This window comes from Camellia sinensis, chromosome 6 (assembly GCF_055761805.1).
Source record: "Camellia sinensis isolate YWXY chromosome 6, ASM5576180v1, whole genome shotgun sequence".
In the NCBI taxonomy this organism is placed as follows: domain Eukaryota; kingdom Viridiplantae; phylum Streptophyta; class Magnoliopsida; order Ericales; family Theaceae; genus Camellia; species Camellia sinensis.
This window is the reverse complement of record NC_138966.1, coordinates 42,713,254-42,739,173: the sequence shown is the minus strand read 5'-3', so window position 1 is coordinate 42,739,173 and position 25,920 is coordinate 42,713,254. Positions and strand designations below refer to the sequence as shown.

The window sequence follows — 25,920 nt, the reverse complement described above, 5'->3', positions numbered from 1 at the left end:
AGATATTAGAAATTGATTTATAGAAATATAGCAATCAAAACAAAAGAAATAAAACAATTAATCAAAGTACCATAATGTTTGTACAGGATCAATTTCTACAGGATCATTTTCAGATAACTTTATTTTTTTAACACATAAAATAAAATAAATAAATCCATAAGTGAATAGCTGAAACAAACATTAAGAGTTGAAAGTGAAACCACCTTCTTCTTCACTTATGAGGTACCATTATGCATAATCATCTAATTAAAAGTATAATGCAGGTTTAAACTGCTTCAAGCATAAAGTAAGTTTATGTCATCACTCATTACTCCAAGATGACTAACTAATAACATAGATAGTCTACTGAATTAATGTAGTTCCAAAACTAAATATTTGAAGAAAAATCAAACGGCCAATTGGCTTAAAACTGACTTTTGTTACTATAGACCTCTTTAATGTTTTTTTTTTTTTTTTACAAATTCTTTCTAAACCTCATTGAGCCAATCTCAACATTGTTTAACTGGCAAAGCTGAAAGCATAATTTGTTTTATTTTTTATCAGAACTTACAATCCTCACTCTGAAAGTAAAATAAAAAATGAGAGAAAAAGAAGAAAGAAAAAAGAAGGAAAAAAGAAAGGAAAGAATAGGCTCAGCTCTTGTAAAAAATAACAGACAGTTTTCACCCAATGAAACAAAAATATATTGAGTTAAGAGTCACAGGAGTAAAGGGAAGAAGAAGAAAAAAAATTGACTCTAACCCATCCAATCAAAAATTTAATTTATTATAACCACATTTTTTTGTCACATATATTTTAAAATGAATATACAATTGTGCCTACAGTGTCTAAGCACTGGTAGAGTTATAGGGTGTGAAAAAAGTAATAGGCAAAGTTATTCTATTGAATCAATATAATCTAAATTTCTCTTCCACCCCCAAAATCACCTATCAAGAAGAAAAATTCCAATAAAAAGAAATTCAATAAATAAACTTCTAAAATTGGTGGTGTTTGAGAAGTTTGGGACTTGGGGTTTTTTTTGATTTTTTTCACAAAAAGACAAATTTTTTGTAAAACCAAAAAAAGCACATCCAAACAAAATATCACATCCAACCCCATAATCATTTCAATTTTTCTCTCACAAACATCACATCCAACCACAAAAAACCCAACTATCTTCCCAAACACAAAAAAATTTTCTCCAATAATATTCTACAACTAAAAAAACCTACATAAAAACCCACTTCCCAAACACCCACATTGTGAAGAAAAAAAAAGGCTCACTTGTTAAATGGGCCGTTGTGCCATTGCTCTCCATTTCTTGAAACATTCACTAATAGACCCACACAAAACTTCCATTCATTGTCTAACTTGAATCTTTCAAGTCAAATCAAAACAAACTAAAACATCTTGTTTTTGGAAAACAAGAAAGTCAAACATAAAGGCATTCTAAACAATGCTAATTTTTAAAATTACAATAAAAATTATCACAATGATTATCATCAAAATAGTATGAAATTCAAAAAAAATCAAGTACTCGCTCTTCTTGGTTCTGGCTTCTCTACCGTCTCTAAACAAAAAACATAAATTGCAACAAATAAAATGAAGCCTAGCTAGTAAAAATTTAAGATTCTTAATTTTCACATGTAAAATGAAGCCAAGTTAAACAATAGATAAGCAACAAATTATTGACAAAGGAAGGCAAATTACCTAATCAACCATTGTAGCAAACAAAACCATAACAACTTTTTATGAGCTAATCAAACACACCTTCAAGCCAAGGCATATGTACCTGAAGCAAAAGGAAGAATAAAAAATACAAGCAAGCAAACTCCATTATCCATTATCTAAAATCAACTCCCTAAAAATTGCCCACAGTTTTTTATTAAAAATAAGATCCAACTCCCATTGATTGATTCACCAATTTGAATATACCTATATTTTTGTTAACCTTACCAAATATCCAAGGCATGTATCATTCACTATTTGGGGGGAATGTAGAATAAACTATGATGGATTCACTCACTATTTTTGTGTGTGCGCGCGCACGTATGTGTGTGTGTGTAGGGGGGGGGAATGTAGAATAAATTATAAGATAACTTTGATCAATTAGGACATTCACATTACCAGCACTAAGTGCATTCAAGCATGGTTAATCAAACTCTATGTAAGAAAAGATGTTTAGTTATTTACTTGGCTTGAAATGATGTCTATTCCTAACAAAGAAAAAATATACACATCATTGTAACTTAAGCCTAAACTTAGAAAACCTGTAAATCCCTCAAAATAAACCCATAAAATATACATTCATGATACAAGAAGGAGATATCATATTCCATAAATCAGAGTATTCTTACAAACAGTATTACATGTTGACAACAAAGGTAAATTGTAACGCCCTCAAAAATATACCCATTATATATCATTGACATGCATTGTTTAAAGAGAACACTTTAATAATTCCTTATAATGTCCATCAGAGTCTTACAAATAATAAAAGCATTACATGCAACATCAAAGTAAATGCCCTACCGGCTTACATCTTTCCAAGCCAACACTTGGACACAAAGTATGAGTTCTAACTCAAATAAAAATAAAGCCCTAGGCTTGTGTGTTTACATGTATTAACAATGAAAAACAAATAACTAAAAGTAGTCTTCCAAAATCCAAGTCCTTCCAAGCTAAGTCCTTGGAGGTAGCTTATCACCTGAACCTGAAAATGATGTTCCCATAAAGGGTGAGCCACAGCCCAGTAGAAATATACTAAACCACATATAAGTAATGAATAAAGCAATGGCATTCAACAGATGGTTAACCAAGATAGTCCATTACTTCATTTTACCTTCCAATTTTATCAACATGGCTCAGAACCTGGCCAAACTTACAACAATGAATTACATATATCATATTCACATCCTTCCATTATCAACAAACAAATGAGACTCAAGCTCAAATCAAAACACTTCATACTTCCAGATTGATACACATTTTAGTGCTGTATCAATAAAACACTTCTATAAATAAGCACACATAAAAGTGATGCTAATGGAGTCCATCCCCTATCTCCTCCCAAACAAAATCCGGTTTAGAGGTCCATCCCCTATCTTCCCCTAAACTGTGGAGTACATCCCCTATCTCCTCCCACACACAAAACAATGTATGCAAATGCAATGCTCAATCAATACACATATTTTCTGTATCAATGCCATAGTCAAAATTAATGACTTAACCAATGTGATTAGTTTCAGTTATTCCTAATCCACATGCAATGTCTACAACAATCACAACTATCCTCCACCGATAGCCCAAAACAGTTATTTCTAAACTGAAAATAACTATGTTACCAATTCAATAGACAAATAATTCCAATTACCCAATTATGCTATTTAACCAATGAATTCCCCAATTCCATGAATTACTTATACAAATTAATTCAATAATTCAATGATACAACTAAAGTTTTTTTCCAAAATTTACCAAAGTATCCCCAACACATCAAATTACCAAAGCTTAGAACAAAACCTATAAAATGGAGTAGGAAATCCCTACCTTAAAGAAAATAACCCGAATGGAGAAGATAGAGATGAATGCCCAAATTCCAATGTGCTCCAAATCACCAAATGTTCAGATTAGAATGAAGCCCAAGCCGCCCTCTATCTTTCTTACAAAGAACTTAAGATGGATTCACCCTAGAAGTAGATGAACACCTAAAGAGAAGATGAGTTTTGAGGGAAAGAAGTCGGACCTAGGGTTTAGAACCAAAAAGAATAAGAAAAGACTGATCAAAACCCGCTGCTGTGTATATAAACTGGACAGGCTCGCTCGAGCGAAGACTTGGTCGCTCGAGCGACCAGACACAGAGAAACCACGCTCGAGCCAAGGAAGCCTTGCTCGAGCCAACAACTCAAAAGCTCGCTCGAGCGAAAGAAAGCTCGATCGAGCGAAGAACTCAAACCCTCAGGTCTGCACCAAGACACACGCTCGAGCGAAGGAACTATTGCTCGAGCGAAGGACGAACTAACTCGCTCGAGCGAAGAAAATCTCGCTCGAGCCAAGAATGAACAGCTACAGGTCCAAATCAAACACAACCATTCGCTCGAGCGAACAACTCCTCGCTCGAGCGAAGAACCAAAAACCTGGACAGCAACACTTGGTTTCTAAACCCAACCAACCTGAAACAAACCTGCCCAACACATCCTATAATTCCAAATGAGAAAATAAGGGACAACAACAACAATTTACAATGACCGAATCTACAGAACCTATGTCCGGACACAATAGTCAAATGGGAAAAGACCGGGGTCGCTATATAAATGCCCTTTAGGCTTACAACTTTCCAAGTCAACACTTGGGTTCAACAAAAATAGAGTTCTAACCCTTTACACAAAGTAAGCCCTTGGCTTAAATTACTTGTAATACACAAAAAGATATCAACCAAAGAACTTCAGCCTCTAAACCTCCCAAGCTACGTCCTTGGAGGTGGCATATCAGCTGAATCTGAAAATGCTGTCCCATATAGGGTGAGCCAACACCCAGTAGAGATATGCTAAACATAATATGAGCAATAACTAAAACATTAGCATTTGATAAATGTTTAACTCATATAAACCAACTTATAACACATTCTAATTCCATGACAAATATGTCCATGTTTCATTTCATTTTCCTTTACTTATCAAACATTCAGTTCATAACGTGGCTCAGAACCTGGCCAACAATTTAATGACACTACGACTCATATTAAAGTACTTCCCTTTTAAATGAGATAACAACTCATATCAAAACACTTCCATACTTCACAATAGATACACATATTTGATGTATCAATGTCACATTAAAACACTTCCATACTTCACAATAGATACACATATTTGCTGTATCAATGGAGTCCATCCCCTATCTCCTCCCAAATAATATCCGGTTTAGGAGTCCATCCCCTATCTCCTCCCAAACCATGGAGTACATCCCCTATCTCCTCCCACACAATACAATGTATATAAACAATTATCATATACATGATCAATCAATACACATATTTGATGTATTATTCCAACCGTCATATTCAATGACATATTCAATCGATTAGTTTTAATTCACCTAATCAACATGCAGTGTCTACAACAATCAAGACTATCCTCCACCGATAGCCCAAAGCAATTATTTCTAAACAGATAATAAATGCATCAACAGATAAATTATCAACATTTTCAAAAGTGAGCGATTAATAAATCCAACTTCACCATTCAATCTCATCTTAAGCCAATTTCATCATTTCCAACTCAATTTCATATTTTCATATCTTTCCAAATTAATTGTACAAATTAATTCATAACAATAAATTAGGGCTTTCCTCCCCTTTTGTCAACATTGACCCAAAGGCTCAAATATTTTCATTAAACATCAATAACCTCATTTTAAGATCCAAAATATACATGTTTGAGTTAAAAGAACAAAACCCCTCTTTATATATTTTGAAAACCTAACCCCCAACATTACCCAACTTCAACATTTCATCAAAATGACTATAAGTTTATGTCAAAGACCATAAATATGAGTAGTTATCTCTACCTCAAGAGAAGAGACCAGATGGAGAAGATGGAGAAAACTCGAAGTGCTCCAAACCAAGAAATTTTCCGATCAAAATGTAACTCTCACCAAGCTCCACACTTTTTACAAAGGCCTAAAGGAAGAAGATCACTCAAACTAGATCAAACCTTAGAAAGAAGTTGAAGTTTAGAGTGAGAGGCTCTCAAATTTGTGTTTTGAAAAGGTAGAGAGAGAGAATGGGTCGAGAAAATGATCCAAAAAGTTGAGATTCAGACTGATATACAAATAGGTACGCTCGAGCGTGGAACGCCTCGCTCGAGCGTCAGACACAGACTTACGCTCGAGCGTCAAAAGCGCCGCTCGAGCGCCGGATGCACACTTCTAGAAGTTTTGCAGACCATGGTCCCCGCTCGAGCGTCAAAATCCCCGCTCGAGCGAAGGAACGAAGTCAAAAGGGCCCGCTCGAGTGTCAAAAGCTCTACTTGAGTGTCCGATGACCTGCAAAGAAAATATACTAGGAGATGAAAAATCATGCTCGAGCGTCAAAACGCCCGCTCGAGCGGAGAAACAACAACAAAGGGCCCGCTCGAGCGTCAAAAGCCCCGTTTGAGCGTGAAGGCCAAAATCTGGGCATCAACTCTAGGTTTCTAAATACAACCAATCTGTTTCAAACCTGCCCAGTACAACCCAAGACGCAAATACAAAGAGTAAAGGCTGGAAATGAGAATACGACAACAACACATCCACAGAACCGAGTCCGGAATACAATAAATAAAGAAAGGGAAAACCGGGATCGCTATAAAACCCACATAGAAAAATCGCGAAAAAATATTCCATACTTATTAAGTGTTTGATAAAATGTTTCAATGGAATTTACACATAACAAATCCAGTTGATGGTATCTTCTCTTATATTTTTGTTTTCGGTTTGATTTTGTGGAGAAATGGGAATCATCCCAATAATTTTTTAACTTGCTTTTGGATAATGGGAATCATCCAACTACCATTATTATTCTTCTGGGTCTGTGTTCTGTTATTTTTTTGAATGGTTGTTACCAAAATCAAAGTAAATGGGTTTCGTGAAACCCAACCAACTCTTCATATATGTGTGTATATATTATCTGTAACAGAAAAAAAAATCTGTAAAAATTTGTAATCAATATATATACACACAAAGAAAACATTACCCAGAAAAGTGCAACCAACTCTTCAATTGATGATCTTTGTGGCTTCAAACAAAAAAAACAAAAAAAATTTGTAATCAATATATATACACACAAAGAAAACCTTACAAAAAACCTTACAAAATTTTTTGGAGAACCTCATGAGGAATGAACAAATATAGTTAAGATTTTGGAGAACCTCATCGATTTGTTTCCGCGATGTCGTTCTACTTTAAGCATTTTTATTAATATATATGATTCTTCAAGCATACCATCCCTTTGTTATATTAATAGCAAGGCTAGCACCGATTATGGTATTTTTAAGAATACCATAATTTGGTATTTTTAATGATCAAATATGATTAATAATTTGGTTATGGTATATATTAAGGGAGAAGGGTACCATAATTTGGTCCAAATCATATATATTAATAACTCCTTTGTTATGTTAATAGCAAGGCTAGCACCGATCGGTGGGTCCAAATCGGTGCTAGCCTTACTTTAATATATATGTAATTAAACCTTTAGGTATGGGCATATACTAGAACGACATTTAAAATACCTTTGATTATTAATACCGCACCTACAAAATTATGGAATTTATTAAAATTAGAATGGCATTTTAGGTGAATCAGTGGGCCAATCTCCATCATTGCAACATTAATTTGTAGCTCTGTTGTTGTTGCTTCAGTTTTGTTTTTGTGTTCTTCAAACTATGATTCAACGATTAAAAAACAGTGATTGATCATTAGAATATATACAAAAACAGAGCTACAAATGGAATAAATGGGTTTCATTAAATTTAATGTGCTTCACTGTTTTCCTTTCATTCATTGGATTTTCCTATTATTCCATTTAAATAAGAAACTTAAATTTATACAAAAACAGAGCTACAAATGGAATAAATGGGTTCCTTTTTGTATATAGAATAAATGGGTTCCTTTTTGTATATGGAATAAATGGGTTTCACTTGGTATTTCTTCACTGTTTTTCAATCACTGTTTCATACACATGATCAATCACTGTTTTATCAGGTGAAATCAGGTTTCCTTTCATTCACTGTTCAAACCCACATGTTCTTCAAACCCACAAAATCAAGTGAAACCCATTTATACACTGGACTATACAAAATCAAGTGAAACCCTTTTAAGGTTTCGGGTCTAAATCAAGTGAAACCCATACATACATGTTTTCAGCAGAGAACAATGTCTCCATATCCGATTCAATATTCACCAGATCCTCCTAGCCTTAATACAAATGAAACCCATTTCAGACCCAAAACTTTCAAAAAATTTAAATTTAAATCCATTTAAGAAACAAAACTCAAAATCAGAAACTCATTTAAGTTAGAAGATCAACCCACATGTCAGAAATCAGAAACAACCATTTAACTAAGAAACTTAAATTTAAACTTTCAAAACTCATTTCTCATTTCAAGATCAACCCAACCAAACACCCACATGTCAGAAATCAGAAACAACATAACCCACAAAAGTTGGAAGTTCTAGTTTACCTTGCAAGAGGAGAGAGCCGAAAGAGGAGGGTGAGAGGAGAGGAGGCGGTCGGTGGTGTCGCCGAGAGAGGATGACACAAAGAGGAGAGGTGGTTGGTGGTTGTCGGCATCGTGATGGTCTGTGGTCGTCGCACGGTAGAGAGAGAGAGAGAGAAAGAGAGAGTTTAAAAATTGAAATCAGAGAGAGAAATGAGTACCTGTGACAGAGTCTCTCTCCTTTAATTTACATTGGACCATTTTGGACCATTACATTTTGGAGAGAGAGATTTCCAACCATTGATGCTCAAAGAGCATTTGGGCGGGAAATAAAGACATCCTAACCATTGAAATTTAGATGAGGTAATTTAAACCATTGGATCAAAATATATCTCCAAGACAAATTAGACATTTTCAAAAACTCTTCTCCCTTAATATATATATATATATATATGATTGCACATCTGATCTCAGGTATTTAGTCATCCTTAAAGAGTACACTAATTATTGAGTAGGCTTGTGCTGTGTTTTGTTTGTGAACATTGATTTCAGGTAATGCTTGTGCTGTGTTTTCTCTTTGATTTTTGATTATGCTTGATTATGGGTCTTCCTGCAATTTACTATGAATATATTTTAAAATTGGGTTAATTACACCAAGACCCTATCACTTTACCTTACCACTAAACTTGTACTGTATATATTGACCCTTACATTTATATACCTTGTATATAAATGTACAAATAAATACATCCTTTTTAAGAGCCGTCTAGAGAGGTAACCCAATTTTTGTGAACATTGATTTCATGTAATGCTTGTGCTGTGTTCTCTCTTTGATTTTTGAGTATGCTTGATTATGGGTCTTCCTACAATTTACTATGAATATATTTTAAAATTGGGTTAATTACACCAAGACCCTATCACTTTACCTTATTACTAAACTTGTACCGTACATATTGACCCTTACATTTATAAACCTTGTATATAAATGTACAAATAAATACATCCTTTTTAAAAGCGGTCTAGAGAGGTAAAAATGATACATTTTGATAGTTAAATTGAAAGGGTTAAAATGTATGAGTTTATAGATGAATGGGTTAAAGTGATATTTGTTAAAGGTTTAGTCTCAATGGGACGTTATCGATTCAACTCTTTCTAAGGAAAAATTAAATTAGGAAGGAAGAACTTAATGCTTTGCAAGGGGGAGGCTAACTTTCATAAATGCTAATTTAATTTAACAACTAATAATCAATTTTTGCTAATAAAAAAAGAAGAAGTTAAGGGATAGTCGGTATAATTAACTCTAAAAAAAATGGTTTCATGGGTGTTGTATGTTTAGTAAGGTGCAGCATTCACCATTTGAAGAGTGTACTTTGTTTTAGGATTTATTTTCAAAAGGATTGTTGAATCAAAGTTTTTATTTATTTTTAACTAGATTGTTGAATCGAAGTATGAAAGGGAGGGACGGTTGAATCAGAGTTTGAAATGGATGAAGAAATTGAACTTGTAGAGTTGCGTCAAAGCTCACTTTTGTGATGTTAGATCATCAATAGAAGTTGAATGCTTACATTTTTCTATACATTTTTGGAAGACAATATTTACAACAGCATTTCAAGATACATGTAATGTTAACACCAAATCACTTGTGTACGTAAATGAATGCATATGTTGTGATTATAAACTGTGTTTTTCTTTTGTGAGTTTGTGTTATATGAACGAAAAGTATTATTTGAACAAGAAGTTATGTGTTATTTTACACTAGTTAGGGTTCTTTTTGTTTTTCAAATGTATGTAAAATAGAATTTCAAGACTAATATAAGGTTTTTTTTTTTTTAAAAAAAAAAATGTCAAATTTGAATTAATCTAGTTATATATATACTAATGTAGGCCCGTGCCTAAAGGCACGGTGTAAATAATGTTAGGATCAAAATATAATTGTAATTTATACGTATGTTGTTGAAATTTGTGTAGTTTGTTTCATTTTTTGATAAAGATACTAGAAAAAAAAAAGATATTGAAATATTTTTCTTCTTAGAGAACTTGTAACAATTTTGCTTGTATTACACGTTTTACAAAACTCAAATAAAATAACAACTCCTCCTAGCCTTAATGCAAATTAAAAAACAAACATATAAGATTTATAATGTTCACCAATATTGCAAATGAAAATATAGAGCAAGTAAAAAAATTTGTAAACACTGAACAAAATACAGAAATAAAAAATATTGTATATTTATTAACATTCTGTAATAAAAAGAAAAAAAAACTACCAAATACCACATAAAGCACATCAGTAAGTGCTCTACAATATTAAACATCAAACAATGCATACCAACCTGTACTCTATGATTCCAAAAAAAAAAAAAAAAATTAAATATCAAATAATGTACACCAGCCAGTGCTCTGCAATCTAAAAAAATTAAAACTAAAATACACACATGTTAATGCTATTGCTGTCAATCAAATTATAACTACATGAGAAAAATAAACATTATATTGTCATACACTAAAAAAACTATGAAAATAACCCCCCCCCCCCAAAAAAAAAAAAAAAACTATAGAACTCCAAAACCAAAGCCCAAAATTAACATAAAATTAAGGAATATCACAAAATAAAATATAAAAAGAAATTACTTCATACCCATTCAATCTCTACTACCCGTCTTCAGAACTTGACCACAAATTCAACAAATTTCCCAGAAATTGAGAGAAAATCTCCACCAAACAACCTCCATGGAAATTCAGAGTCTTCAGCTCTAGAAGCTCTATAGTTTAGATAGGATATCTACTGAATGTAATCTTTCTTGATAATAAAAGAAAGAAAGAAAGAAAGAAAAATATTTATGTTCTTTTCTCTTTTTTTTTTTTTTTTTTTTTTGGGTGAGTGAATAACATGCTAAGGGGCAAGGGGACAACAACGGAGCACCAAAAAAGAAGCAAAGCAAGACAAAATGGAAACCATAAAAACAAAAGCAAACAAAGCTAGAGGACTGCATCAGCAACATTCAACTTCACAACCTTCTGACCGCAATGGAAGCCTCTGCACCTGAAAGGGACCCTAAAAAATTGATCCCAAAAGTCCAAGCACTCAACTCATGCACAGCTTGATTTGCTTTTCTAGGCCAATTCTTTTGAAGCTAATAGCAGATTAATGTCACCCACCAATCATGGTATCAATAGACCAAAAAGAAAAATATTTCATGTCAAAAAAAGGGATTCTTTTTCAAGCAAACACTTCATGTATAATAAAACCTCAAATACCCCCCCCCCAAAAAAAAAGCCCAGTGGGTATTTCTGTGCCGCCATTGAAGAAGCCTTAGAAGATCATCATCAACACAAAAAGCACAAAAACAGAAATTTCACGAAATCTGCTAGGCCCTTTCATAAAACCCTAAATTGATTGAAATAATGTTTTAACAAATCCCAAACAAAAACATAATCTTTTCACTTTTATTTTCCTTTTCCCCCTATATTTTCTCGGATTTCTAAATGGGTTATGCGAAATCGTACCTAGCGTGAATGATTTGAACACTGGTTTGCATGTTGGGTTGGGACCAATTGTAGGCGATTGAACCCGCTATGCCGCTTAACCACAAACGTCCTTCAAAAAAAATTCGAAGAGACCTGTTATAAGTAAGTGTGAGGCGATCAAGCATGTCACCAGCATTTCTGCTAGAGCTATCCATGGCAGACATCCTTGCTCCTTGCTCATTGTAAGCATTCTCCAAAACCGCATTGAACATCACCTGCAAAAATCATCAAAATTTGTTTCATATCAAACAATCTTAGACTTGGATAATCTACATAAATGGATACTTTATTCCAGAAAACCGTCTTTAAGTTAGAGAACTACAAATGCCCTTTTAGCAGCATTAGTACAACCCAAATTCAAGAATTGTTAAAAACATCAAATATGGTAGGACCTACACAAGAAAACTGGAATTCTGTAAGATTCTAAAGTATTTCTGACTTCGTCTCGCCATCTTCAATTTCGTAAGAATCCATATCACCAATCTTTCCCCCTGCTTCAGCTTCATTCTCCACAATCTATATTAACACACTGTCAAATTCATATCCACAAAATAAAACACAAATAAAATTTGTGGTTTTTTTATTTTAATAAATTCAAAGCACTCTAATTGTAACACCCTGTCCCACATCGAAAGTTTGCATGGGTGATCTTGGGCATATATAGCACCACTACTTTGCTACTAAATAACTTGGACTTAAGCTTTTGGGTATTGTTGGTCAACCCACAAGTTATTTGGGCCAGCAAGTAGTGGGGCGTTACAAATGGTATCAGAGCCAACCCATGCACACAACCATGTGGGCCACTTATTCTGGGCTGGCCACTTACAAATGGTATCAGAGCCAACCCATGCACACAACCATGTGGGCCACTTATTCTGGGCTGGCCACGAGCTTGTCGTGGTATTCTGATTGATTATAGACCCTCGCGAGGACGCGAGGATTTATAAGTGGGGGAGTTTGTAACACCCTGTCCCACATCGAAAGTTTGCATGGGTGATCTTGGGCATATATAGCACCACTACTTTGCTACTAAATAACTTGGACTTAAGCTTTTGGGTATTGTTGGTCAACCCACAAGTTATTTGGGCCAGCAAGTAGTGGGGCGTTACAATAATCACCTCAGGATATGATATAGTTGTTGTTGTCGGCATAAATGAGACAACTGAACCAAATTTGTTTAAAACAATCCTCAATGCATCATACTCCACATTTTTCAAGATTTCATCTGCAAGAATAGAAACCTGCCAGGGCAACAATTTGGATATAGCAAGGGAAGAAAAAAAGGAAAATAAAAGCAAGCATTAACCTAGTGGCTCAGGGAGTTTGTATCCTGATTGACCAGAGAGTTTGGTTTGAAAAGAAAGGAGCATTTAAATATGCAAATACCTCAAGCAAGATTGATTCTAGAGTACCCATACACACACATACAGACACACCTTTTTAGTATATACAACTTTGGAATTGTATGCCTGATTTTGGTGGAACAAAAATGAAATATGAATGATCTAAGATTTGCATACGAGTGTATAAAAAGACAAATGAAGCTTTCATGAATCATGGTAATTTGGCTAATGATACTTGAGTTTGTTCTCAAATTCAATTAATTCTTGATCCATACACAAATTTTTTTATTCAAAGTTAATGTTAGACACATCCAAACAACAGAAAGTTAAAATTAAAAATTAACATAAACCTCAAATACCCCAAAAAAACCAAGTGGGTATTTCTGTGATGCTATTGAAGGGGCCTTAGAAGATCATCATCAACCCGAAAAGTACAAACACAAAAATTTCACAAAATCTGCTGGGCCCTTGCATAAAACCCTAAATTGATCAAAATGATATTTTAACAAATCCCAAACAAAAACAGAAACTTTGCACTTTTATTTTCCTTTTTCCTCTATATTTTCTCGGATTTCTAAATAGGTTATGCAAAATTGTACCTAGCGTGAATGATTTGAACACTGGTTTTCATGTCGGATTGGGACCAATTGTAGGCGATTGAACCCGCTATGTTGCTTAGCCACAAACATCCTTCAAAAAAAAATTGAAACCAAAACAATCAAATCAAAATCAAAAGTGCGAAGCTTGTGATCGACGACCCATTCCCTAATAGAATCAAAGGTGTTTTGGGGTTTGAATTACAGCAAAGGAAACACAAAAACAGACACCACCATAAAAACAAAAATAGAGAGAGAAGGAGAGAGGTAGAAATTGAGTGAAACACAACATAAAAAAACACTAAAAAAATTCTCAATCTTACCTTGCGAGTGCGAGTGCGAGTTCGAAGGGAGCTGAGTTCAAGAGTAGCATCAATAGCAAAGAGGTTTAGGACAGCCGCGGAGTTGGATCAATGGCGACGGTGATGATAAGCAACGACGGTGGTGGTGAGCGGCGGCATCTACTCTTTCTATATTGGTCGAGAGAGAGAGGATTATATAGTTTTTTTACGATCGGAGAAGTATCGGATAATCATAGGTAATTGGCGATGGTCATGGGCACTGGCGGCAGATCAGTGGTGGTGGGTGGTGAAGAGTGAAGAAGGGGAAAGGTAAGAATAGGGTTATATCGTCTTGTCTCAAGACTGTATCTACTAATGCTAGCACCATTGTTCGCTTCACCGATGATCGTAGAGATCAGGTTCTTTTGATTTTGGAGAGAGAACGTGTAAAGAGGGAAAAATTGGTATTTAAAAAAATTAAATTGCTGGAGGGAGCATTCTATAATGAAACTTTAAACCTCAAGGAAGGAGATGTAATTTCCAAAAGGTGAGGGAGGGAATTGTAATAAATATAAACCTCAGGGGGTGTCAATATAATTTACCCTTTTTATATTGCACTTCTGATCTTATTTTAAAGTTCTTTTGTTATATATATATATATATATATGATTGCACATCTGATCTCAGGTGTTTAGTCATCATTAAAGAGTACACTGATTATTGAGTAGGCTTGTGCTGTGTTTTGTTTGTGAACATTGATTTTAGGTAATGCTTGTATTTTGTTTTGTCTCTGATTTTTGCGTATGCTTGATTATGGGCCTTCCTACAATTTACTATGAATATATTTTAAAATTGGGTTAATTACACCAAGACCCTATCACTTTACCTTATCAATAAACCTGTACTGTACATATTGACCCTACATCTATAAACCTTGTATATAAATGTACAAATACATACAAATAAATACATCCCTTTTAAGAGTGGTTTAGAGGGATAAAAATAGTACATTTTGATAGTTGAATTGAAAGGGATGTATGAGTTTATAGATGAATGGGTTAAAGTGATATTTGTTAAGGGTTTAGTCTCAATGGAAGGTTATCGGTTCAACTCTTTCTAAGGGAAAATTGAATTACGAAGCAAGCACTTAATGCTTTGCAAGGGGGAGGCTAACTTTCATAAATGCTAATTTAATTTAACAACTAATAATTGATTTTTGCCAATAAAAAAAAAAAAGAACTTAAGGGACAGTCGGTATAATTAACCCTAAAAATATGGTTTCAAGGATGTTGTATGTTTAGTAAGGTGCTGCATTCACCATTTGAAGAGTGTACTTTGTTTTAGGATTTATTTTCAAAAGGATTGTTGAATCAACGTTTTTATTTATTTTTAACTAGATTGTTGAATCGAAGTATGAAAGGGAGTGGCTGTTGAATCGGAGTTTGAAATGGATGAAGAAATTGAACTTGTAGAGTTGCCTTATTGTCAAAGTCCACTTTTGTGGTGTTAGATCATCAATAGAAGTTGAGTGCTTACATTTTTCTGTACATTTTTGGAAGGCAATATTTACAGCTGCATTTCAAGATACATGTAATGTTAACCCCAAATCACTTGTGTATGGATGTAAATGAATGTTTATGTTGTGATTAATTTGTGTTTTTATTTTGTAAGTTTGTGTTATGTGAATGAAAAGTATTATGTGAACAAGAAGTTATGTGTTATTTTACACTAATTAGGGTTCTCTTTGTTTTTAAAATGCATGTAAAATCGAATTTCATGACTAATATAAGTTTTTTTTTAAAAAAAAAATTCAAGATAGTGTCTTTTTTGTTACTATTTGAGTTAATCTAGTTATATATATATATATATATATGATAGTTTTTATAAGTTAAATTAAAATCAAATATTCTTATCAGTAATTTTATTCAATAGAGATTAGTTTCATTAAATTTAATTTATGATTTTCTTTTTTAAAAAAAAATGCATACACCTTGATATTGTTAGTTAATGGTAAATTTTATAACATGACACGGACAAAAAATGGCACGACACAATAATATGAAGTTAGTATTGAGATTACTCTAAGAAGAAAATGAAATGACACACGACGCCTACCCTTACATATGACTAATGAATTATCGATAAAAAAAAAGGACTAATAGTTTTGTAAAATATTAAGCGATGTTAGTGTATTTACACCAAAAGTTTGGGATTAATTGTTTTTTTTCAAACATCAAGAGAGGTGATTGTAATTTATCATTTTTTTATTTTTTACTTTTTATGGAGTATATATACAAAAAGGACTTTATAAAATGAACAGTTTAGGTTATCGTGAAATGGCACCTGTGGTACGCCTTAAGGACCTAAATAAAACCATCCAATCTACATTATGGATTGGAAAAAAATCCATTTCCAAATTGAATACCCTAAAAAAAAAAAAAGGCCACAGTTTGTTTCCAAAACACAGGGGCTGCAAAGTCAATGTTGCTTCAAAAGAAAAACAAACAATGAATATATAATGAGATCACTTATATATAATGATATTTAATATTTTTACTTAAACAACTAATGGGTCAATTGATCCGTTTATTTTTTAGATCACAACATATAAATTATTCATTAAACAAATTAGGTTAATCAGATAACTGTAATCACGTTAGTTTTGTTTCTCAAAAAATTGATGGTTTACTTTTCAAATAATATTTGTCCTTCAATTTTTTGCAAACCTGGTTATGGTTATTGAATTGACGTGATTTTTTTCATGAATAATCTACTTGTGGTCTAAAAAATGAAAAGTTTGAATCATTGAGACGAAATTCGTGATAAGTCCCACATGCCCAAACAGCATGGTCCCGTCCAGGACAAGCTATGCCCAAAAAGGATATTTGCCATTTTTGTAAAATATTGGACAAAATCTATTTTATCTCATTGTAATATGGCTTGATAGCACTTTATCCTATCTATCTTTTAAAAATAGCCATCTGTCCCCCATGTGATTTTGGACTAAAATATAACTGTTAACACTGTTAACTATAGATGTGAAATGACTATAATACATTCAAACCCTATATATATATATATATATTTGTTATTTTCTTTCTCTCTCATCTTTCATACACATAATTTATAATGTCTAGTATTAATTCAATTAAATCACAATTAATTATAAATTCTTAATTATTTATTGTAATTCTTAAAATTTTATTCTAATTTTAATTTAATTATATTTTAGATCACAATTAATCCTAAATTCTTAATTATTTATTGTAATTTCTAACATATTAATCTAATTTTAATTTAATTATAATTTAGATCACAATTAATCCTAAATTCTTAATTATTTATTACAATTTCTAACATTTTAATCTAATTTTAATTTAATAACATTTTAGATCAATTCTTAATTATTGCATATTTTATATTTTATTTAATTATATTTGAAATCAATTCTTGATTATATTTTATATTTTAGATCAATTCTTAATTATATTATATTTTATTTTAATTAACATACGAATCTAATTTTATGTTTGGGGAAAATGGGGGTAAAATTATCATTTTGTTCTATTAATTTCATTCTAATTTTTCAAAAAAACAAAATTCACTCTAAAAAATGGTGTGTATAATACACCTTCCGTTCGGATGGAAAAACTAACGGAAGCACTTTAGTCCAAAATCGCTTGAAGACTTTTTGACTATATTTGAATGATAAGAGGTAAAGTGCTTTAGACCCAAACTACAAGAGGACAAAATGAATTTATGTAACGCCCTCAAAATTTACCCATTATATATCATTGACATGCATTATTTAAAGAAGACAATATATTAATTCATTCATCAGAGTATTACGAAATAAAGCATTACATGTAACATCGAATAAAATGCCCTACGGGCTTACATCTTTCCAAGCCAACACTTGGATTCAAAAATATGAGTTCTAATCTCAATACAAGAAAAGCCCTAGGCTTGAATGTTTACATGTACTAATAAATAAAAACTATTAACTAAAGGTAGTCTTCTTCAATCCAGAAGCCAAACCCTCCCAAGCTAAGTCCTTGGAGGTAGTTTATCACCTGAACCTGAAAATGATGTTCCCATAAAGGGTGAGCCACAGCCCAATAGAAATATACTAAACCACATATAAGCAATGAATAAAGCAATAGCATTCAACAGATGGTTAACCAATATAATCAATTACTTCATTTTACAGTCTCATGACACTATTGCCAAAGATACGTTTTACTTTCCAATTTTATCAACATGGCTCAGAACCTGGCCAAACTTACAATAGTGAATCACATATGTCATATTCACATCTTTCCAATATCAACAAACAAATGAGACTCAAGCTCAAATCAAACACTTCATACTTCCAGATTGATACACATTTTAGTGCTGTATCAATAAAACACTTCTATATAAATAAGCACACACAAAAGTGATGCTAATGGAGTCCATCCCCTATCTCCTCCCAAACAAAATCCGGTTTAGAGGTCCATCCCCTATCTTCCCCTAAACCGTGGAGTACATCCCCTATCTCCTCCCACACACAAAAAAATGTATGCAAATGCAATGCTCAATCAATACACGTATTTTCTGTATCAATACCATAGTCAAAATTAATGACTTAACCAATGTGATTAGTTTCAGTTATTCCTAATCCACATGCAATGTCTACAACAATCACGACTATCCTCCACCGATAGCCCAAAACAGTTATTTCTAAACTGAAAATAACTATGTCAACAATTCAATAGACAAGTGATTCCAAATACCCAATTATGCTATTTAATCAATAAATTCCTCAATTCCATGAATTTAACCATCTTTTCCCAATTCCATGAATTACTTATACAAATTAATTCAATAGTATAACTAGGGTTTTTCCCAAAATTTACCAAAGTATCCCCAACATATCAAATTACCAAAACTTAGAACAAAACCTATAAATGGAGTAGGAAATCCCTACCTCGAAGAAAACAACACAAATGGTGAAGACAAAGATGAGTGCCCAAATACCAAAGTGCTCCAAATCGCCAAATGTTCAGATTAAATGAAAGCCCTCGACTCCCTCTATCTTTTTAATGAAGGATCTAGGGTAGAAACACACCCTAAGTGGATCAAATCTAAGAAAGAAGGTGAGTAGGGAGAGAGAGAAGTCGGACCTAGGGTTTGGAATCAAAAGAAAATGAAAAAGACTGATCAAATCCCGCTGCTGTGTATATAAATTGGACAGGCTCGCTCGAGCGAAGACATGGTCGCTCGAGCGACCAGACACAGAAAAGCAACGCTCGAGCCAAGGAAGCCTTGCTCGAGCCAACAACCCAAAAGCTCGCTCGAGCGAAAGAAAACTCGATCGAGCGAAGAACTCAAACCCACAGGTCTGTAACCAGACACACGCTCGAGCGAAGGAACTATTGCTCGAGCGAAGAACAAACCAACTCGCTCGAGCAAAGAAAATCTCGCTCGAGCCAAGAATGCACAGCTACAGGTCCAAATCAGACGCAACCTCTCGCTCGAGCGAACAACTCCTCGCTCGAGCGAAGAACCAAAAACCTGGACAGCAACACTTGGTTTCTAAACCCAACCAACCTGAAACAAACCTGCCCAACACATCCTCTAATTCCAAATGAGAAAATAAGGGACAACAACAACAATTATACAATGACAGAATCTACGGAACCTAAGTCCGGATACAATAATCAAATGGGAAAAGACCGGGGTCGCTATAACCTCCCCCCCTTCAAAGAATTTCGTCCCCGAAATTAAGTATAAGTTTTTGAAAACAGATTTTTTTTTTTTACAATTCATTAGTAAACATCTTGACCCAAAACTGGTCATTTCATCTCTTTATCAAGAGGCATCTCATATTAAATATATAACACAACATATATCTCAACCTGTATCATTATTATGCATTATTCCTTTCAATGTTAACAATCCCCATATCATAGTCAATTGTATGATATATATAACACACTCAGCAATGTAATCAACATATGCAATGCTATACTAAACTTCTATAATGAAGCAAGTTTCAAGATACACCCATTTACCAAAACATACTAAACGTTTTACAACTTAAGACATATGTAAAGCTCTTAAGTTCAACAATATTAGAAAATCTAAATACAAGATTACAAATGAATAAACATGTCCGGGTATTTTTCACGGACTTCCAATTCACGCTCCCAAGTGGCTTCCTCCACTCCATGATGTTTCCACAAAACTTTTACCAAAGGGATGGTCTTGCCTCGCAAAACTTGATCCCGCCTATCCAATACCCGAACCGGTCTCTCCTCATACGAGACATCCTCATCAACCACTAAATCGGTCCAATCCAACACATGTGATGGATCCGACTCATACTTCCGAAGCATACTCACATGAAACACGTCATGTACTCCGGACAACTGCGGCGGCAAAGCTAAACGATAAGCAGCCTCGCCAATCCTCTCAAGGATCTCAAACGGACCAATGAACCGAGGGGACAACTTCCCACTCTTCCCAAACCTCATCAAACCCCGTCTAGGTGATATCTTCAGAAAGACATGATCACCCACCGCAAACACCAAGGGTCTCCTCCTACGGTCGGCATAAGATTTCTGACGACTCTGTGCTGTAACAAGCCTCTTACGGATAAGCTCAACTTTCTCCGTCGTTTCCCTCACCAACTCCGGACCCAACAGAGGTGCATCACCCACCTCAGCCCAACAAACAGGAGATCTACACGGTCGGCCATACAAGGCCTCAAATGGTGCCATACCGATACTAGACTGGAAACTGTTGTTGTAGGCAAACTCTACCAACGGCAAGTGCCTCTCCCACGACCCACTAAAGTCTAGAACACAACCCCGAAGCATATCCTCAAGTATCTGAATAGTACGCTCGGACTGTCCGTCAGTCTGAGGATGATAAGCCGTGCTAAAGGTCAACTTAGTGCCTAAGGCACTCTGCAAACTCTGCCACAACCTGGCAGTAAAACGAGGATCTCTATCCGAGACAATCGTCACTGGAACCCCGTGTAACCTCACTATGTCCCGAATGTACAAGTTGGCAAGATGATCTACCGAATCTCTCACGCGCATAGGAATGAAGTGCGCCGACTTAGTCAACCGGTCTACAACCACCCAAATAGCATCACTACCCCGCTGAGTCCTCGGAAGACCCACAACGAAGTCCATAGTGACGTGTTCCCACTTCCACTCAGCAATAGGCAAGGGTTGCAACAAACCCGCTGGCCTCTGATGTTCAGCCTTCACTTGCTGACAAGTAAGGCACTTAGATACGAAAGCTGCCACATCTCTCTTCATACCCCGCCACCAGAACTGGCGACCCAAATCCCGATACATCTTAGTGCCCCTCGGATGCACCGCAAGACGTGAATGATGAAACTCTCGGAGTACCTCCTCTCGGCAAGACTCCGGCAGAAACAGACGGTCTCGGTATCTCACACTCAGGTCGGAATATACCGTCAAACCCTTCTCAACCTTCCCACCGGAAATCTTCTCACGGAGAGATTCTACCTCAAAGTCACCTCTCTGAGCCTCTAACACTCGAGTCACCAGTGTAGGCCATGCAATAACAGAAAACAAGGCCGCAGCCTCAACGGATTCGCCCAGAAGTAAATCAAACTCCCCAAGTGCACCCAACATCTCCCATTCTCGGATGGCTATACTGGCTATGACACCAACAGGTTTTCTGCTAAGGGCATCGGCCACCACATTGGCCTTTCCCGGATGATAATGCAACTCAAAGTCATAATCCTCTATGAATTTCATCCACCTCCTCTGCCTCAAGTTCAAATCTTTCTGTGTAAACAAATATTTCAGACTCTTATGATCCGAGAATACCTCAAATTTCTCCCCATAAAGATAATGCCTCCAAATCTTCAAGGCAAATATCACAGCTGCTAACTCTAGATCATGCGTAGGGTAATTCTGCTCGTGAATTTTCAACTGACGTGAGCCATAGGCAACTACATTCCCCTCTTGCATTAACACACAACCCAGACCCTCTCGTGAGGCGTCACAATAGACTGTATAACCCAACCCTCTCTCTGGAATAATCAATACTGGAGCGGTGGTCAGTCTAACTTTCAACTCCTGAAATGACTTTTCACAAGTCTCACTCCATACAAATTTGACTCCCTTCCGAGTCAATCTAGTCAAAGGCGAAGCTAGTCTGGAGAAATCTTTCACAAACCGACGGTAATACCCAGCTAATCCCAGAAAACTGCGAATCTCAAATACACTCTTAGGCTGTGCCCAATCCTGCACTGCCTCCACCTTAGATGTATCAACAGACACTCCTTCCCCGGACACCACGTGGCCTAAGAATTTGACTTCCTTCAGCCAGAACTCACACTTTCCAAACTTGGCATACAGCCTATGGACTCTAAGTAACTCAAGCACCACCCTCAAGTGTGACTCATGCTCCTCCTCAGAAGGCGAATAGATAAGGATGTCGTCCAAAAAAACGACTACAAACCGATCCAAGAATTCCCGAAAGATCCGGTTCATCAAGTCCATAAAGACTGCCGGTGCATTGGTGAGTCCAAATGGCATCACCAGAAACTCATAATGGCCATACCGCGTACGGAATGTCGTCTTCGGAATATCCTCCTCTCTGACCCTCAACTGGTGGTAACCTGATCTCAAGTCTATCTTAGAGAAACAACGGGAACCCTTCAACTGGTCAAACAGATCATCTATACGAGGCATAGGGTACTTATTCTTAACCGTAGCCCGATTCAATTTTCGGTAATCTATACACAGTCTCAAAGCACCACCTTTCTTTTTAACAAAGAGGGCTGGTGCTCCCCACGGCGAAACACTAGGACGTATAAAACCCTTGTTTAGCAACTCCTGGAGTTGAATCTTCAACTCAACTAACTCGGCTGGGGCAAAACGATAAGGTGCCATAGAAATCGGCGCCGTGCCGGGCACCAGGTCAATAGAGAACTCAATCTCTCGATGCGGTGGCAAACCAACAAGATCCTCGGGAAAGACGTCCGAGTACTCACAAACCACCCTTGGCAACACAATCTGAGTCTCAACATCCTCACTAATCGAAAGGTTAGCAAGTAGACCACTAAGCTCACTCCGTCCTCGCGGAACATACCCCGGTGGCAACACATCACCAACCCGGTCCCCCAGAAAATGAAAATACTCTTTGCTCACGGTACAACAAGTGACCCTCTGGCGGTAGCAATCAATAACTGCCCGGTATGACGATAACCAGTCCATACCCAAAATAACATCGAAACCCCTCATAAGCATAACTACAAAGGAAAATGGGATTCTATGATAATCAACCTCTATATCGCAACCCCTAACACCTTGTTTCAAGATCAATTCACCCCCAAGAGGTGACACTACACAAATAGGAGATGCTAACTGTGCTAACTCCAACTCCAAAACAGATGCAAATGCAGCAGACACAAAGGAATGAGATGCATCCGTATCAATCAAAACATTAGCAACCGAGTTGCAAAACAAAAAGGTACCTCTCACAACTGATGGTGCCGGCACAAGATCCTGCGCGGTAATAGCATACACGCGCCCAGACGACCTCTGATCAACCTGCTCACCCCTAGGAGCATAAGATTGCTGCACTGACTGGGACGATGAAGCCCCCTGATTGGCCCTCGAGGCCTGACCTGACTGAGCTGGCTGCTGACCCTGAATCGACCTCAAACCCGATGCACCAGGTGTGCCACCCAACTGCGGGCAATACCTCTTCATATGCCCCGGCTGACCACACTGATAACACGAGAGTGGCTGGCCTCTACCCTGACTCTGGCTCTGAGATCGAGCTAAAGATGATGCTGCTCTCTGCACTCCTCCCCTCTGAGGACAAACTGGAGACTTGTGGCCCAGCTGGCCATACTTGAAACAGGTAATGTCTCCCTGATTGCCTTTCCTCGAACTAGCACTCGGCACAGGAAAAGTCGATCTAGAAAAGCTACCCTGAGACTGCTGAGGATTAAAACCCTTCTGTCTCCTACCATCACTCTGACCATCCTGACTCCTCTTGGAGCCCTTCTGTCCCTCCTCCTCCTCCTGCATCATAATTTCCATGTGGGCTGCAGCATCAACCATACGCCCATAATCCCGAATCATAGTTCCCCCAACTCTCAGCTTGAGGCCACGTCTCAACTTCTTCTCAAATTCAATACAACGGCGTTCCTCAGACGCCACCAACTCAGGTGCAAACCTGGACAAACTAGTAAATGCAGCCTCAAACTCGGCCACTGAAGAACTCGACTGCTTAAGCTGACAAAACTGGTCTCGCAGCTTCTCCCTAACAGCTGGAGATAAGAACTTCTCCTGGAAAGCATTCACAAAAGCCTCCCACGTACCTCCTATACGCCCCTTAGTAAACTTCCACCACTGACCCGCATCCCCTTTCAACTGGAAAGATGCCAAGGTCACTTTCAACCCCTCGTCTTCGATGCCAAGCATCTCAAACGTCTTCGTTGTCTGTTCGAGCCATTCATCTGCCTTAAGCGGCTCTTTTGGATCACCCACAAATTCATCCGGATTAGACCGGAAGAACTCCCTCTTCAGAAAGGAAGGTCATGCATCCGCAATAACAGCCTGAGCTTGATTCTCAGCTCTGAGAATGCCTACTGACTCCCTGAATGCCCCTGCTATCTCTCGGGCTAGAGCGCCCATAGCCTGCTGGCCTACTGGCTCGGCCATATTGGCCTGGCCAATTCCCTCTTGAACTGCTGGAATCTCTTCTGGCACAGGCACCTCCTACCTACCCGGCCTACCACGCCTACCGCGTCCTCGTCCTCGTCCTGACATCCTAATAAAGGGAAACAAAGACATTAGCACATTAATAAATGTGCCGAAGCTAAACACTCGCGTCCTAATGCAATGGACAACAATAATTCATTCCACGTAAGCACATAAGCACCTACGAATTTCATTCCCGGATAATGATAGTCCCAATGCGTTACTATAGTTCCGGTTGGAAGCAGCAATGACCAAGTGCCTTTCCAACAAGACTACTAGAAACTCAAGGGTCCAATCAACATCCTAGAAACTACATTCCATACCCACATAATCACATAAACATGTTATCACATAAGCATATAACATTACACTAAGTCTCTATCAAACGAGACGAACCCAATGTGATACTAATCACTTCCCACGTACCCAAAGTATTCAAACCCGGTACGCTCTGATACCAAGTTGTAACGCCCTCAAAATTTACCCATTATATATCATTGACATGCATTATTTAAAGAAGACAATTTATTAATTCATTCATCAGAGTATTACGAAATAAAGCATTACATGTAACATCGAATAAAATGCCCTACAGGCTTACATCTTTCCAAGCCAACACTTGGATTCAAAAATATGAGTTCTAATCTCAATACAAGAAAAGCCCTAGGCTTGAATGTTTACATGTACTAATAAATAAAAACTATTAACTAAAGGTAGTCTTCTTCAATCCAGAAGCCAAACCCTCCCAAGCTAAGTCCTTGGAGGTAGTTTATCACCTGAACCTGAAAATGATGTTCCCATAAAGGGTGAGCCACAGCCCAATAGAAATATACTAAACCACATATAAGCAATGAATAAAGCAATAGCATTCAACAGATGGTTAACCAATATAATCAATTACTTCATTTTACAGTCTCATGACACTATTGCCAAAGATACGTTTTACTTTCCAATTTTATCAACATGGCTCAGAACCTGGCCAAACTTACAATAGTGAATCACATATGTCATATTCACATCTTTCCAATATCAACAAACAAATGAGACTCAAGCTCAAATCAAACACTTCATACTTCCAGATTGATACACATTTTAGTGCTGTATCAATAAAACACTTCTATATAAATAAGCACACACAAAAGTGATGCTAATGGAGTCCATCTCCTATCTCCTCCCAAACAAGATCCGGTTTAGAGGTCCATCCCCTATCTTCCCCTAAACCGTGGAGTACATCCCCTATCTCCTCCCAC

At 36.4% G+C, this 25,920-nt stretch overlaps 1 pseudogene; it reads right to left on the bottom strand.

Moving 5' to 3' along the window:
- Positions 1-11,156: 11,156 nt before the first annotated feature.
- The window catches only part of LOC114307777 (ATP synthase subunit gamma, mitochondrial-like), a 33,217-nt pseudogene continuing 18,453 nt past the window's right edge, over positions 11,157-25,920 (bottom strand).